Source organism: Vidua chalybeata, chromosome 11, assembly GCF_026979565.1.
Source record: "Vidua chalybeata isolate OUT-0048 chromosome 11, bVidCha1 merged haplotype, whole genome shotgun sequence".
NCBI classification, from domain to species: domain Eukaryota; kingdom Metazoa; phylum Chordata; class Aves; order Passeriformes; family Viduidae; genus Vidua; species Vidua chalybeata.
The window spans coordinates 19,253,389-19,267,589 of NC_071540.1; the positions used below are offsets into that span (position 1 = coordinate 19,253,389).

The 14,201-nt window shown below is 52.1% G+C and overlaps 1 long non-coding RNA gene across 1 annotated transcript; it reads left to right on the forward strand.

The window, feature by feature from the left end:
• The first annotated feature begins 8,393 nt into the window (after nt 1-8,393).
• On the forward strand, nt 8,394-9,364 carry LOC128793692 (uncharacterized). The gene is made up of 3 exons (XR_008432862.1): nt 8,394-8,736; nt 8,841-9,046; nt 9,151-9,364. It is a non-coding gene; the product is annotated as an uncharacterized LOC128793692 (long non-coding RNA).
• The last annotated feature ends 4,837 nt before the right edge of the window (nt 9,365-14,201 follow it).

Consider the following 14,201-nt stretch of genomic DNA (forward strand, 5'->3'; position numbering starts at 1 on the left):
CCCAGGAGGGAACAGCTGCTGCTTGGCTGGGTGGAGCAGGGCCACCGCTGTCAGCCCATGGATGTGCTTGTTCCAAACTCAGTGCCAACCGCTTGTGACACGGAGTTGGGCCCTTCCCTCCCCAAAATCAGCCCTGCAGGTCTGGCTGGGAGGGGCCAGGGCTGAACTCGAGCCAGGTTTGAAGCAGGAACATGAGGCAGGTTTGGACCTTTCTCTTGAAGGATGCGTGAGTGGGGCTGCCTTCCCCAGGCTATTGCTGTACCCTCTTCCAGAGGGATAAAAGAGGATTTATCCTCCCTGCAGGGCTGGGGATTCCCACTCTGAAGCTGCAATTAGACTGGAAACTGCTCCAAGTTTCACCAGTGGATTTGGAAAGGTGGGTGGGGGGAGAGGGGAGCTTGGCACTGTTGGGCTTGAATGCAGTGCCCAGCCAACACTCCCTGAGGGATGTCTGCTCGGCCTGGAGCCCCAAGAGCAGCTCATCCCAATGTCCTGTAGGAGGAATTTCCACCTGCATCTCTCAGGGATGGCTCTCTGAGATCCAGCCAGGCTGATGGGTTGGAACTTCAAGGAGCAGAGGTCCATGAACAGCTGAATCCCATCCACAGCAGCCCCTTGTACATTCCAATAAGCACCATCAATTATAGGAAGAGCAGTGCTGGCTCCCAAAATCATCCCAGGGAACAAGAAAAAACACAGCCTGGGCTCCCCAGCTCCAGCATCTCACAATTCCTCATCCTGTCCTTTCTTCCTTCAGAGGAGAGACCTAGCTCTGACCTTTCAGGTGAGTGCAGAGAGTGAGAAGGTCTCTAAATACCATCCCAGATTTCCAGAAGTTTCCCCTCAGGCTGCCAGAGCAGGCAGGGAGCCCCTGGTTTGCAGCCTGGAGCTGGTGACCCCCCCAAGCCCAGACTTTCCCCTTGATATCAGCGAGCCAGCAAATCCCAGTGTGTGGGACCACCAGGAATGTGACATTTGCCAGAGCCCCTGCAAGGAAAGCCAAGAATTGGAGCAGGATCTGCAAAAGGCAGGAGCAGAGGAGCCTTTGGGGACACGTTAAGGAGACTTTGCAGGAGGAGATGATGCTGACACTCTGCAGACACCCAGCATTTTCCAACAGACCCAGACACGAGTCTTGCTCTCCAAACTGGACCCCGTGGAAAAGGAGGAAACCACATGGCTGTGTCCCCCCTCCCAACACTCAGCTCCTCCGAGGGGATCAACCCCACTTCCTAAGGGACCTTCCCAAGAGCAGACCCTGCTCTTCCTCCCCCACTTCCAGCCAGAGCATCAGCATCTCTCCGAGCCATCCCGTATCCGATGTTCGCCCCCTGGCCGGTGTGGGGGACTCCCGTGGCCCCCCCTGGCAGGTCCAGCTGCACGGCACACCCGAGGGGCCGCCGCCGGCCCGGCAGCAGCTGCCTTGGCCCGGCTTCAAGCCCGGCACTGCTCGAGAGCAGCTTGTTATTTCGGTCCTTCTACGGGGTTATTTTTAGAAAGCGCTGAACACCCTTTCTCCCAAACGGCTCCTCCAGGGATGACCTTGCGGAGCTGCAGCCGCTCACTCCCTGCTCCAGCACCCCTTTCCTTGGGGGCCGTCACCCACCGCCCCCAGGGTCCCCACCCTGTGCAAATCCCGGCGGCAGCAGGGCGAGGAGGGAGGGGGCTGAAGGCTGAACTGCATCTCAACCCCTGCCGCCATCCAGGTTCGCTCCCGGTTTCAATTATCACCTGCTGGAGCAGCAGCTGCCGAGTGCCGGGAACTCAAAGCGAGTCAACAAGGTCTTGTTGTTTCAGCTGCTCGGGGGCACGGAGCTCCGTGCGCTCCCCCCGCCCGGCTCGGCAGGGATGCAGCGGCCCCCGCTCGCCCCTGTGCGTGCTTCCATAATTCCCCCATCCCGCTCTCCCGGGCAGGTAAACGCTGCTGGAGCTGCCGAGGGGGGAGCGGAGAGAAACCTCAATAACAACAAGGGAAAAAAAAAAAAAAAAAAAAAAAAAGAAATAAAGAAAGAAAGGAAGAAAGAAAGAAAAAAAAAAAGCCCCAAGAAGCAGTCGCTGCACAGAGGTTATCCGGGGGACAGAGCAAATAATTGGCGAGGCGAACAATGCATTTTAATTAAACCTCTGCAGGAAACGAGGGGAGGGAATCAAGTTAATTGCATGGAGCGGGAGCAGGAGATTAAAAATGCTCTTTGCTCAGAAGATGGTGGCTCCCATCCGCCTTTGCCGAGGAAAACAAGGCCACCTGGGGTGGCAGTGCCTGCGTGGGGACATGCAGCTCGCTGGCTCTGCCGGGGCTCGGTGTGACAGCAGGGTCTGGGGGGGATCATGCTGGTCCCCTCTGCCAAGGGGCTGGGGGCGCCCGGTCCACAGGGATGGGTGCAGGGGGAGCCTGGGTGTGGGAGCCGCTCCTGGGAAGTCCCACAGGAATGGGGACATTGCCTGTGTCTGCAGGAAAAGGACCACGAGACGTGTCCCAGAGGATGTGTCCCATAACAGCTCAGCCCTTCCCCTGCCCCGTGTCCTCTGCTCAGCCCAGGCTGTTCCTGGCACTCTTCCCATGAAAAACCATCAGCCTTTACCTTTTCCTGCCCATGACACTTCAAATTTCACCTCTCTCAGCTTGGGACCCTGTATTTTTTTCTCAACTATTCCCTTTCCTGATCTTGTTTTCACCCCGCCCTGGACACCACAAAGGGAGAGACCCCGACTCTCTGCCAGTGAGCCCCAGAAGAGCAGCACATCCAGGCTCCCTTCCTGCTCGAGAGAGGAAACAGGATCACGGACTCCCGGCTGCTGGAAGACGGGGGGCAGGAGCGAGCACCCCCCACGCCTGGCACCGGCACAGGGAAGCGCTCCCAGCCCAAGCCCACCCCCCTGGGCACCCATCCGCACGGCATCCAGGGCAGGAGGCACCAACCTCTGCCCCGAGGCAATTTGTGAGCTCGCGAACCCTGCCCTGCCTCCCGCCGCCTGCTAATGAGCCCCAGCCCGGTCCGCCTGCCATGAGAACAGCAATCAGAGCCACCGCTCGCCTGCTAGGAACAATCTCCCTGCTTCCCTCCTTCCCTCCTCTGCATAAATTTCCCAGGCTGTGGTTTTCAGCCTCTTATCCCACATAGCTTTATTCACAAGAGAAGTCCCACTGGGGGCAAGGAAATTACTCCAGCGAGGAAAATTACCCGGGCACGGGATGCACCCGGGGCACCAGGCAGGGGGCTGGGCTGGTTTTGGTTTTTTTGCGCAGCATCGAAACCAAAATAAATCCACGGAGGGAACTCAGAGCCAAGCCTTGCTCCTGACCACGGGTAAGAGCCAGACAAATTATAGCAATTAAAAAGAAGAAAGAGGCATGTGGACTTTCATATCCACAAACCTCAGGATGCAGCCGGTGGGGGAGAGAGCGTTTCCCAGTCACACACAGGCAGCAAAGCCGACGCACATCACAAAATACTCCGTGTCCTCAGAGGCACAAGCTGTCCCTCCAGGCACCGGTGCCACCAGCGTGAGCACGAGGCTGGGACAGCCTGTCCCTGCACAGGATGGCTGTCGGCAGCAGGACACAGGCTGTATTGTCCCCGGAGCTGGAGACTGAATGGCAGGTTGGCCCTCCCCGCTGTGCACAAGCGCTGCCCTGATGGGAAACGAGAGTTCAGCCGAGACCTTCCGCTTTTCCCCCTGCAGCTGCAGGAAAACCACAGAGCTCTGCTCAAACGCTCGCACCGAGCAGCTTTCCAGCCAGAGAAACGCTGCTGCTTCACCACATGCTTAAATTGCATGTTGGGAGGGGAGGAAATTAACCACTATTTTCACCCCAAAGCTGTGGTGGAGCCAGGAGGTGAAGCCTGTCATGCTGACAGTGAGATGCAGCATCCTCAGGCTGTTCGTTCAACAGGAGCATCCTAAGTGGGAATAAGGCTGGATTGCACTCAGCATCCCCAGGAAAGGGAGGGAAGGGGGGGCAGATCCAGCAGGCCCAACCCAAAATCCCAGATATCCCCTTGCTGCTGCCTCTCCATCACTCCTGGGGCTGTTCCAGCCCACCTGGAGGTATCCACGGCACCCCTGGAGATCTGCAAAGATCCCTGGCTGCCAGCAGGGCTGTGGGAACACTCTCCTCTGCCTGCCATGATGCAGGGACAGGGACATTTGGCAGCTGCCTGCCAGGAAGGTGTCTGGAGTGCAGTGGGAACATGAGTCAGAGCTCCCTGCTCTCCCTGACATCTCCCTCCTGCTCATTTATTCAGCATGTCAAATATTTGCCCTGCGCAGACCCGTGTTATTCAGGAGGGTTTGTTTTTTTTTTTTTGGTTGTTTTTTTTTTTTTTTCCTTCTGCTGGCAGTGACAGCTTCGAAAAAGCCACCACAGTGCCATCTTGGGAAACTTGACCTCCCAGCTAAGCAGTTCCAGCATCCTTTTCCTCGCCTGCTCCAGGGGCCAGCTCCTCTCCAAGCAGCCATCCCCTCTGTGAGGGATGGAGGGGCTGGATGCCAAAACCCACAGGCTAAAGCAACAACCCACGGGGCTGCAGCGGGGAAAGGTCATTTCAGAGCCACTTCCAGCACGTCCTGAGTGACAGCAAAGCTGGGAGCCTGCGGGAGCCCTGCTGTCCCCTCATGTCCCCGAGCATGCTGCCTGGAAGCGGCACACGCAGCGGCAGGAGAGGCCAGCCAAGGAAAACTGCTCAATTTTGCCTCCCTTCGGCAAGGAAGTAGCTTTGCTGGCTGCCAGCCCCACAACAATCCCCTGAGGACCTCAGGCTTTTTCTTTTTTTTTTGAGCCACATCCCTGGATTTCTTGCTGAAAGGGGTGCTCACACCCTGAATTCCCAATCCCCAGGGAGAAGGAATGGTGTTTATCCTTTATTAAAAGCTAAAGGCTGGAGAAGGTCACCTTGAGCAGAGGTGACACGAGAGAATTCGTGTCCCACCTGGCCCCATGGGATTTTTATCCCAGGGTTGCAGCCAAAAACGTCCCATTTTAAGGAGAAAGTGCAGAAATGGCTCATAAAGCACAGGCTTGGGGATGCAGCTGGGCAGATCAGCTGCCAGATAAAGAGAGCATGCTCTGGGGGAAAACACACCTGCCCCCATCCTGGCTGGAAAAGGAGGAGGAAAATCTCCCTTCAGTCTCCCTTCCCAGCAAGGACACACACAAGGCTTTCATCTTTTGCAAGAGCTGCCCAGGATCAGGGCTGGCATTTCTTGCTGGTGGGGGCTCCAGAGCCTGCTGGTCCCAAGCCAGCCAGCTCAGCATTCCTCCTCTTCCTTGGGAAGTCACAACGCATGGAAAAGCCTTAGGGCCGGAATAAAACTACAAAAAGCTTCTGCAGCGCTGTCAGAAATAGCACCAGGAGAGAAGGGAACTGCCTGGTGGGTTTGGCCCCCTCAGTCCTGCATCCTGCTCCATCCCTGAGCTCCATACCCAGCTCCAGAGGGAGAGAAAGCATGCTGATTTCCTGGGATTTTCCAGCTTATCCACTGTTTACAGAGCCGCCCATCCCTCTTTGCTTGTGGAGGGGCAAATTCGGCTGAGCCCACGGCAAGGACTGCTGGCAGATGAGCTCAGAGTCCTTTGGGGAAACCAGCAGGGGAAAATCCAGCTCAGCCAAGACACCCCCTGTGTCTCCCAGCTGGACAAGGAGCTGCAGTGACCTTGTCCAAACATGGCCTGGAGTTGGAAGCGGGAAGGAGAGGATGTGACTCACATCTGGGATGTGGCCACAGAGGACAGATGTGTTTTATTACTGTCCAGCCCCTCTCTGCAGCTCTGTCTCAGTGACTCAGCCTTGCCTTCGGGCCCTTCCTAAAGGAGCCACAGCACAGCCCTTCCCAGCAGCTTCCCTCTGCTGCAGTAAAACAGATTTGGGAAGTTCAGGCTCCTGTGAAGGGGAAAAAATAAATTAAAACAAATCGAAGTTATGTTTCTGCATGGGAATCTTCCAATTTCAGTGGTAAATCATTCAGAGAAGGACGAAATCAAATGTTTTAGTGGCAGGATTAATCTCTTTAGAGACTTAAAAGCTGAACATGCCCAAGTCCCAGTGGGAAGGACACTGAGGAGTCCCCTGGGTTTTCTTGGACACGTCCCACAGGGCAAGAGGAAACATTTGGAGATGTTCCATGTCTGGAGGGAGGAATAAGGGGATTTCAGCAGATCTCCTTCCCGCAATCCCGAGGAAACTCAGCAGCATTTAGTGCAGAGAGCCCCAAAGCGCTGAGACCAGGCAGAGCCACCATGTGTTAGACATCAGAGAATCTAAGGAGGGGAGCGTTGCCTCCAGCTGGGTTCAGCTCATCGTTTGTGGGCCTTCCTGTGGAATCCCGCCTTGGGAAGGGCTTCCCTTCCCACACCAACCCCCAAAGAGCCTTCGGCACGCTCACCTGCACTATTTACCCACCGCTGCCACCAGGCACCGCGGGGCGCACGGTGGGGGCGGCCCTGCCCAGGACCCCCCTTCACAGCTGTGCTTTTCCCGGAGGGAGAGCAGGTGGAGCACATCAGCCTTTCCAGCTTTTCCAGCCACATCCCGGCCTCGACGGCGCCCGGAGCCAAAGCTCGGCCACCACGAGCCACCCGGGGCCAAGCGCTGCCCGCCCCGGGAGCCAGCGGTGCAGTTCGCCTGGCAGACACTGGATGGGGCTACGAAACCGGTTACCGGCACAGCTGGCACGGCCTTGGGGGCAGAGAGGCCTCTGCCAGATGTTTCGGGGTCCCTCTTTGCGGGTGCCAGGTTGGCAGCGCCACAGCTGCCACCACTCACGCGGGATGCTGGGCCGGGCACCGGGTGGCATCAATCCTGGCTCCACCTCTCCTGGATACTGAGTGAGTGCCTGGCAGCACCTGGAGAAAGCTGAGGGCTTCACCCCCAAAAGCTTTTCCACCTTCTGAGCGTGGTGATGGGAAGGGAGAGCGGGAGTTGCTGCCTTGCAAAGTGCTGATGAAGATTTCTACTGCAGTGGCAAGGTGAGGTGGATTTCATCCCTCCCTCCCTCCCACCTGCCTGAATCCCAGCTCTTTGAGGGACTTTGGGCAAGCACACAGAGTGGCAGGAGCAGAGGGAACGGCTTCACATAGTCAGAGGGCAGGGTGAGGTGGGATACTGGGGGGAAACTCTTCCCTGTGAGGGTGGGGTGGCCCCACAGAGCAGCTGTGGCTGCCCCTGGATCCCTGGAAGAGTCTGAGGCCAGGCTGGATGGTGTGTGCTTATCTCTGGCACTTCCACCTGTTTTTCCAGCACCTTCTTTGCCGTGCCATGCTTTGCTCATCCCTCTTTGCTTACTGCCAGCTGTAGTGTGCTGAGGGGATGGGCGAGGGCCAAAACCTGGGTGTTGGGGAGTTCTGAGGTGGCTGATCCTGCGTGTCGGAGCCTTTGCTGTGGCAGAAGGGCTGCTGGCTGCATTTTGGCTTTGTGCCACCACATACCCACTCCAAACAAAGAGCATTGTGTGGGCACGGCGCTGCCCTTTGAAGTCTCAGTGGTGCTGTCACCAAGCAGGTGCTATCGAGGGAGATGTTGACGTAATTTCTTCCTCCAAGCCTCTCGTCCCCAGGCTGGGCTGGCTCTGCTGCTTGGGGACTGTCCCCTCTGCAGGGCTGTGTGCCAGCCCAGGGCGTGCAGAGCCCCCTTTGCTTTGGCAGGGATGGTGGCAGTGGCACTCCCAGCCTTGCTGTGGTGCCACCCTTGTCTCTGCTCTGATGCTGTGAGCCAGGGACGGGCGAAATGACTCGCACGATTTCAGAAGGCAAAATGAGCGTTTGTTCAAAAGCACTTCTCTCTTTTACAGAGAACACCGTGAACATTAATTCCATTGGTCTGAAAGTAAAAACATTTCACCTGATTGGTACACTGGATTTAGGTCAGTGTGGTAGAACATATCTATAAACAGTATGAACAGAAAGCAAGATAATTGTTTACATTCCTCTCGGACTTTTTCCCAGGCTTAGCCTGGCAGAAATCTTTCTCTTTTTCTCTCTGACTGAACTGAGAATATCCACATCTGCTCTGCCTGGCTGGGGTTGCCCTGCTCCCAATCCTTGGGAAGCTGCTCCGTGCCCTGTCCTGGATCAATTGCCACTACCTTTCCATCCTCTCTGGAGCAGGGCCAGCAGCTCCATTAATGCTGGAGCAGGCTGGGCTGGGAGGAAGGGGCTGCAGGGATGGGCAAGCTCCGCTCACAGGGGTGCCATGGGTGGGCAGAGCTGGGCAGGGAGCAGAGCAGCAGCCAGGGGAAGCCTTGGGAACGCTGCAGAGATGCTGGGACAGCAGGATCACAGCTTGTGGAGCGTCCTGGGAGTCGTGGCTGTGCCGTGCTGGTCAGGGACATGCTGCCTCCCAACGGTGTCCTGGGGACACGGCCGGGGTGGGCACAACATGTCCTGTCCCCTCTTCGGGAGCAGGATCAGTGCCTTGAGCCCGTGGGCTCTCTGTGCATGCTGAAAGCAGCGTGGCACTGCTGCTGGGCTGGGACATGATGGCTAGGGGACACTGGCACGGGACATGGCACTGCCCCACAGCTTTTGGGGCATGCAGATGGGGACAGGCTGTGCTTGGACAGCCCATTCTTCCCCATCCTTCCTGCCCCTAACAGCAAATTGTGCCCCACAGCTGCAGCCAGCAGGCTGGAGATCTCCGTGCCAGCCGTGGTGGAAGTGGAGACGGGGGCACAGCCAGGATCGAGTGCAACTTCTACATCCCTGAGGATGCTCCCTGCACCTACGTCGACTGGTTCTAGGTGAGTGCTGGCAGGAGAGCAGCTCTGGCTGCTGGGCTGGGGTGGCAACCAGCCCAGGGCTTCCCGCCGGGCTCCCCAGCCCAGGCTCACCCCTCACCTTGCAGGTGGACACAGCAAACAAGCAGGTGAGGATGTACCACATCACAGCCAGCAGGGTCGTGCAGGACAACACTGACTACAGGCACCAGCTGTGGGGACAAGGCTCTGTCCATCAGGATGCCATCAGTGCAGGGTGCCAGGACCTTTGTGTGCCAGGTTGGAGCTGGCAGCTGCAGCGTGGGCGAGAGCAGCACCGAGCTCAGCGTCTGCAGTGAGTGCTGGGGCAGAGGGCAGCACGGCTGAGCAGCTGCTCTGCAGCTGCTGGGGACCCCATCCTGTCCCTCCTAAAATGTGTGGGGTGGCTTCTGTTTCCAGAGGTCCCCGAGACCCCTGGGATGGAGATGCTCACCTCTAGCCTGGGGAGGGAGCTTGGCAGAGCTTTTCTCGCTGCTCCTCTCCCTGCAGGAGGGCTGAGCCACCATGGAATGGGACTGCTGCCACCACGCTGACCCACGGGCCCGTTCTGACTCCAGCAGTGGTTTTTGCTTGTTTGTATTATTGCATTTGTAGTTTTAATTTTCCTAGTAAAGAACAGTTATTCCCATATCTTTGCCTGAGAGCCCCTTAATTTCAAGAATTATAATAATTTGGAGGGAAGGAGTTCACATTTTCCATTTCAAGGGAGGCTCTTGCCTTCCTTGGCGGCCACCTGTCTTTTCAAACCAAGACAGGTAACTTAGTTCCAGACTCAACAAAATCATAGCAGAACTTTGCTTGCACCTCTAGAACAGATAGAACTGTATGTATAAATAGATAGAACTATTCACGTGAGCAGATAAACTTATGTATGTAAATTTCAATACGAAAACAGATAGTATATTTGTGTAAATAGACAATATTATAGATGTAGCTTTTAGGTAAGAACTGACACTATTTGGCACATTAGAATTAAGTTCAGATTGGTTTAGAAAGTTTCAGAATCGTGCTTCTAGATGACTGGATGGTGTCTGAACAAAACCAGCCTGTGCTGACGTGTTTGGCACGGAGGAACAACCACAGCGTTGGTTGTTGGAAGGAAAGAAGAAAGGTTGGAAGGAAAGAAGAAAGGAGAAGAAAAGGCTGTGGTTCCTGCTGCTGCTGCAGACACGGGATCTGAGCCTGGGAACATATAATATATATTTTACATATAATATATATTTTATATATAATATATATTTTACATATAAATTGATATATTTATTATAATAAACAATAAGTTATATGTAATTATATATTATATTAAATTATATATATAATTATGTATATATAAAAATATATAGATATAATGATAACTTTATAACAACCAACAACTTTATAGCAACCAACCAAACTTAGAACTCTGCCTTCGAGACTGATGTATTCATATAGAATAAATATATGATATATGAAATAATAAAATATAAGAAACAATAAATTATGTATAATAATATATTATATAATAAACAAATTATATGTAATATATTATATAATAAATTCTATATAAAATAAATGATATATAACAAATACATAAAAATATTATAGTTATTATAATAAATAAACAATAAAGTATATATTATTATTTCATAGAATTATGTATATACAAAATTATATGTATCTATTATATATTATATATTATATATTATATAATATATATAATATATTATCTATACTATACTATATAAAATTATATTTATAATAGAATATATTTATAAATATATTGTATAATAATAGAAAAATATAATAGAATAATTTATAATATAATATAATATAATATAATATAATATAATATAATATAATATAATATAAATATATATTAAGTTTTATATTTATTTTATATATATATATATAAAAAAAACCAACTTTATAGCAACCAACAACTGCTCACACTTCCAAAACAAGCTCAAAATCTCAGCACTGCCTGTGGCCAGGGTTCAGTGTTACTCCTTGCAGTGTGCCTGCATTTCCAGGAGTTGGGGTTTTTGGTCCCATACTTGCAAGGTATTTTTCTTTTTTAATCAATAAAATAAGTGAAAATTAAAAAAAAATTAAAGCTGGGTTGTGGAGTTTGCTCCCACAAGCAGAAGGGTTTTGTTACTCCTTGAATCCCGGAGATTTGTGTCCGAATCCTGGCCAGACACGTTTTTTTTCTCACATAATCTCTGGCTTTCTCTAGATCATTCCTGATGTTGCTGCTGCCTGTTAAGGGATGGCTCAGAGCAGAGTGAGCTGCTCGGGGAGCAGGACCTGGGCACAAACCCCAGCCAGGGCTCAGTGTCAGGGCCTGCCAGCTCTGTGGTCTGCAGCTTTTCTCCTGTCTGCAAATGGAAACATGGGATGCATCTGCAGAAAATAAAGATTCCCCCAAAACTCCCCATTAAATTATCCTCCATCTTTTATCACGGTTTGGAATTCTGCACAGGTGTGGCTGATGAAGAAGTTGGAGAGAGGAGGGACCTGGGCCTCCCTTTGGCGCCCTAGAGAGTGACTTTATGTCAGAATTATTTCCACACCTCCCTCAGCAACAGCACTGGAATGAGATTTTATGCGCTGGACTCTTCATTATGTTTTCCTGAGGTCAAAGAGGTCACTTGGGGTCACTGGAATCCCTGATCGGGGTCACTTGAGGTCATTTGGGGCCCTGATCAGGGTCACTTGTGGTCATTGGGGTTACTTGAGGTCATTGGAACCTTTTTTCTTTGATCCAGGGGTTACTTGAGGTCATTTGAGGCCCTGATCGGGGTTATTTGAGGTCATTTGAGGCCCTGATCGGGGTTATTTGAGGTCACAGGGGTTACTTGAGGTCATTGGAGTCTTTTTTAATTGATCTGGGGGTTCCTTGAGGTCATTTGTGTCTCCATTAATTGATCAAGGGGTCAAATGCGGACGCAGGGGTTCCTTGAGGTCATTTGTGTCTCCATTAATTAATAATCAAGGGGTCAAATGGGGACACAGGAGTTCCTTGAGGTCATTTGTGTCTCCATTAATTAATAATCAAGGGGTCAAATGGGGACACAGGAGTTCCTTGAGGTCATTTGTGTCTCCATTAATTAATAATCAAGGGGTCAAATGGGGACACAGGGGTTAATTCTTATGACCTGTGGCCAAACAGGAAGGGACACTTTGGTGTAGTGGATCAGACACCACCAGTCCAGTCCAGGGGAGCCCAAGGCCTCAGGGTCACCCCGTGGCCTGTGGTGTCACCCACCCTTTGCCCTCTGTCCTCTCAGCATAGTGACAGGGGCTGGTTATTAGCTTTATTAACATTTATTATTAATTAGTAGCATTCATTTATTGTATCAGTGTTTATTATCATCTCCTGTTAGCAGCAGCATCTATAGAATTGGTGTTAGCTATTAATACAATCATCAATAAATTCTACTGTTGGGATTACATTATCTATTAAATCTATTGTCTAAAAATATCTATTAAATCGATTAAATTTTATTTACAATATTATATTTTAGGATCCAGTAGTACAATCACCTATTACAACCTAAAACTCTGATTTTTTTTTTTAATAAATAGTAGATTTATTAATATTGGCAATTAGCAATGTATTATTAGCTGCCACAGGGGTATAAACGTGTCCTGTTGGAGCCTCCATGGGATTATGGAGTTCCCTTCCCACCCTTCTGTTTGTGGGAGCAAACTCCTCAACTCAGCTTTGAACCTGCGCTTTATTTTCACACAGATTAAAAAAAAAAAAAAAACTTGCAAGCATCAGACCAAAAAAAAAAAAAAAAAAAAAAAAAAAAAAAAAAAAAATCCCAACTCCTGGAAATGTTCACACAATCCAACACAAATATATCCAAGCCAAAGCTTTTGCTGGGACAGCACGTGTGGCAGGGGGACGGAGGCTTGTGGCCAGCAGAGCTCCGAGGATGTGGCTGAGAGGGGCTGATCCCCCTGGGATGAGGCAGGGGGACAGAAACTCAAGGCAGGTTCTTGCTCGTGTCCCCTCCCCACTGCAGGGCCAGAGGTGCCACCGAGGCACAGAGAGGGCTTTGACCTGGGGCTGGCAATGGTCCCAAAACTCCTGAGATGTCGCTGACTGCTCTGTCTAATCTTGATTTTAAATCTGTGGGAGCTCTGCGAGCTGCTGGCGCAGAAGCTGCGCAGTGTCCCTAAAATAAACCCAGAGGGGAGCCCTGCCCCTCACATCAGCACGGCTCCAAACCAGACATCCTGAATCTTTCCCGTGGGAAGAGCAGTGCTGGCTCCCAAAATCATCCCAGGGAACAAGAAAACACAGCCTGGGCTCCCCAGCTCCAGCATCTCACAATTCCTCATCCTTGTCCCTTGTTCCTCAAGAGACCATCCCCACCTGGCTCTGACCTTTCAGGAGGGTGCAGAGAGTGAGAAGGTCTCTAAATATCATCCCAAATGTCCAGATTTTTTTCCCCCAGGCTGCCAGAGCAGGCAGGGAGCCCCTGGTTTGCAGCCTGATGACCCAGCCCCCCCACCCAAGCCTACACCTCAATATCAGCGAGCCAACAAATCTTTAAGTTCCCTTCCCACCCAAACCACTCCAGGATTCTTTGCCAGCTGCATCAGTGGGATTTTTCCCATGTTTCATCCCCAAACCTGGGGGGGATGGGAAGATCCAGCCCCAAAGCAGAGCCTGAGCCCAGCATGAGGCACAGTCCTGCACTGCAGATCCTGCTGTGGGCAAGAGCCAGCCCCAAATTCCCTGCAAGCCGCTGTCATCCCTCCCAGCAGGGCTCGAAATCCACCCGGACTTCCTTGGCTCCAGCTGGCTGAACAAGCTGGCAACAGCAGAAAGAGAAGCAAAGCCTCTTCTACTCGGGGGGGGGGGAAAAAAAGATTGGGAGAAGTCTCCATAAATCCTGAGGCAGTTACTGGTGGAGAGGACTCCCCTCCTCCTGCTCCACACTGCAGCACAAATTATGGCCCCAGCTTCGCTGTTGTTCAGTGATGAACATCTGAAAAGGCTGTGACAGATGAGAGGAGGGATGATTTAAAAGCCATAAATCCAGCCAGCTTAGAGGTGTTTTTACAGCCAAACCCATCTTGAATCCCCTCTGTTATGAATACTTATCACTCCCAGACACTGCCACAATGGAAAGATTTTTAACAGCTTTAATAGAGACGCAATAAAACCCCCAGAGCCGGGCGAGCAGCCGTCCTTTGATCCCTCCCGAGGGAGGGAGAGGGGCTGGGAGCTGCTCGCCGTGCTCAGCCTTGAAGGAGCAGAGCTGGAGCAGCCACTGGGCTGACCCTGGCTTTAAGGGATGGCTGGAATCATCCCAGAGCTGGATCAGCTTTCCACGGTGTAATTAACACCCGGCAGGGAAGGGGGACAGGGGACAGGCTGTACCTGTGACATCCAGTGCCTTCTCCAGGGGCTCCTCCTGCAGTCCCCAGCTCACACCTGCCCTGGCCCACCT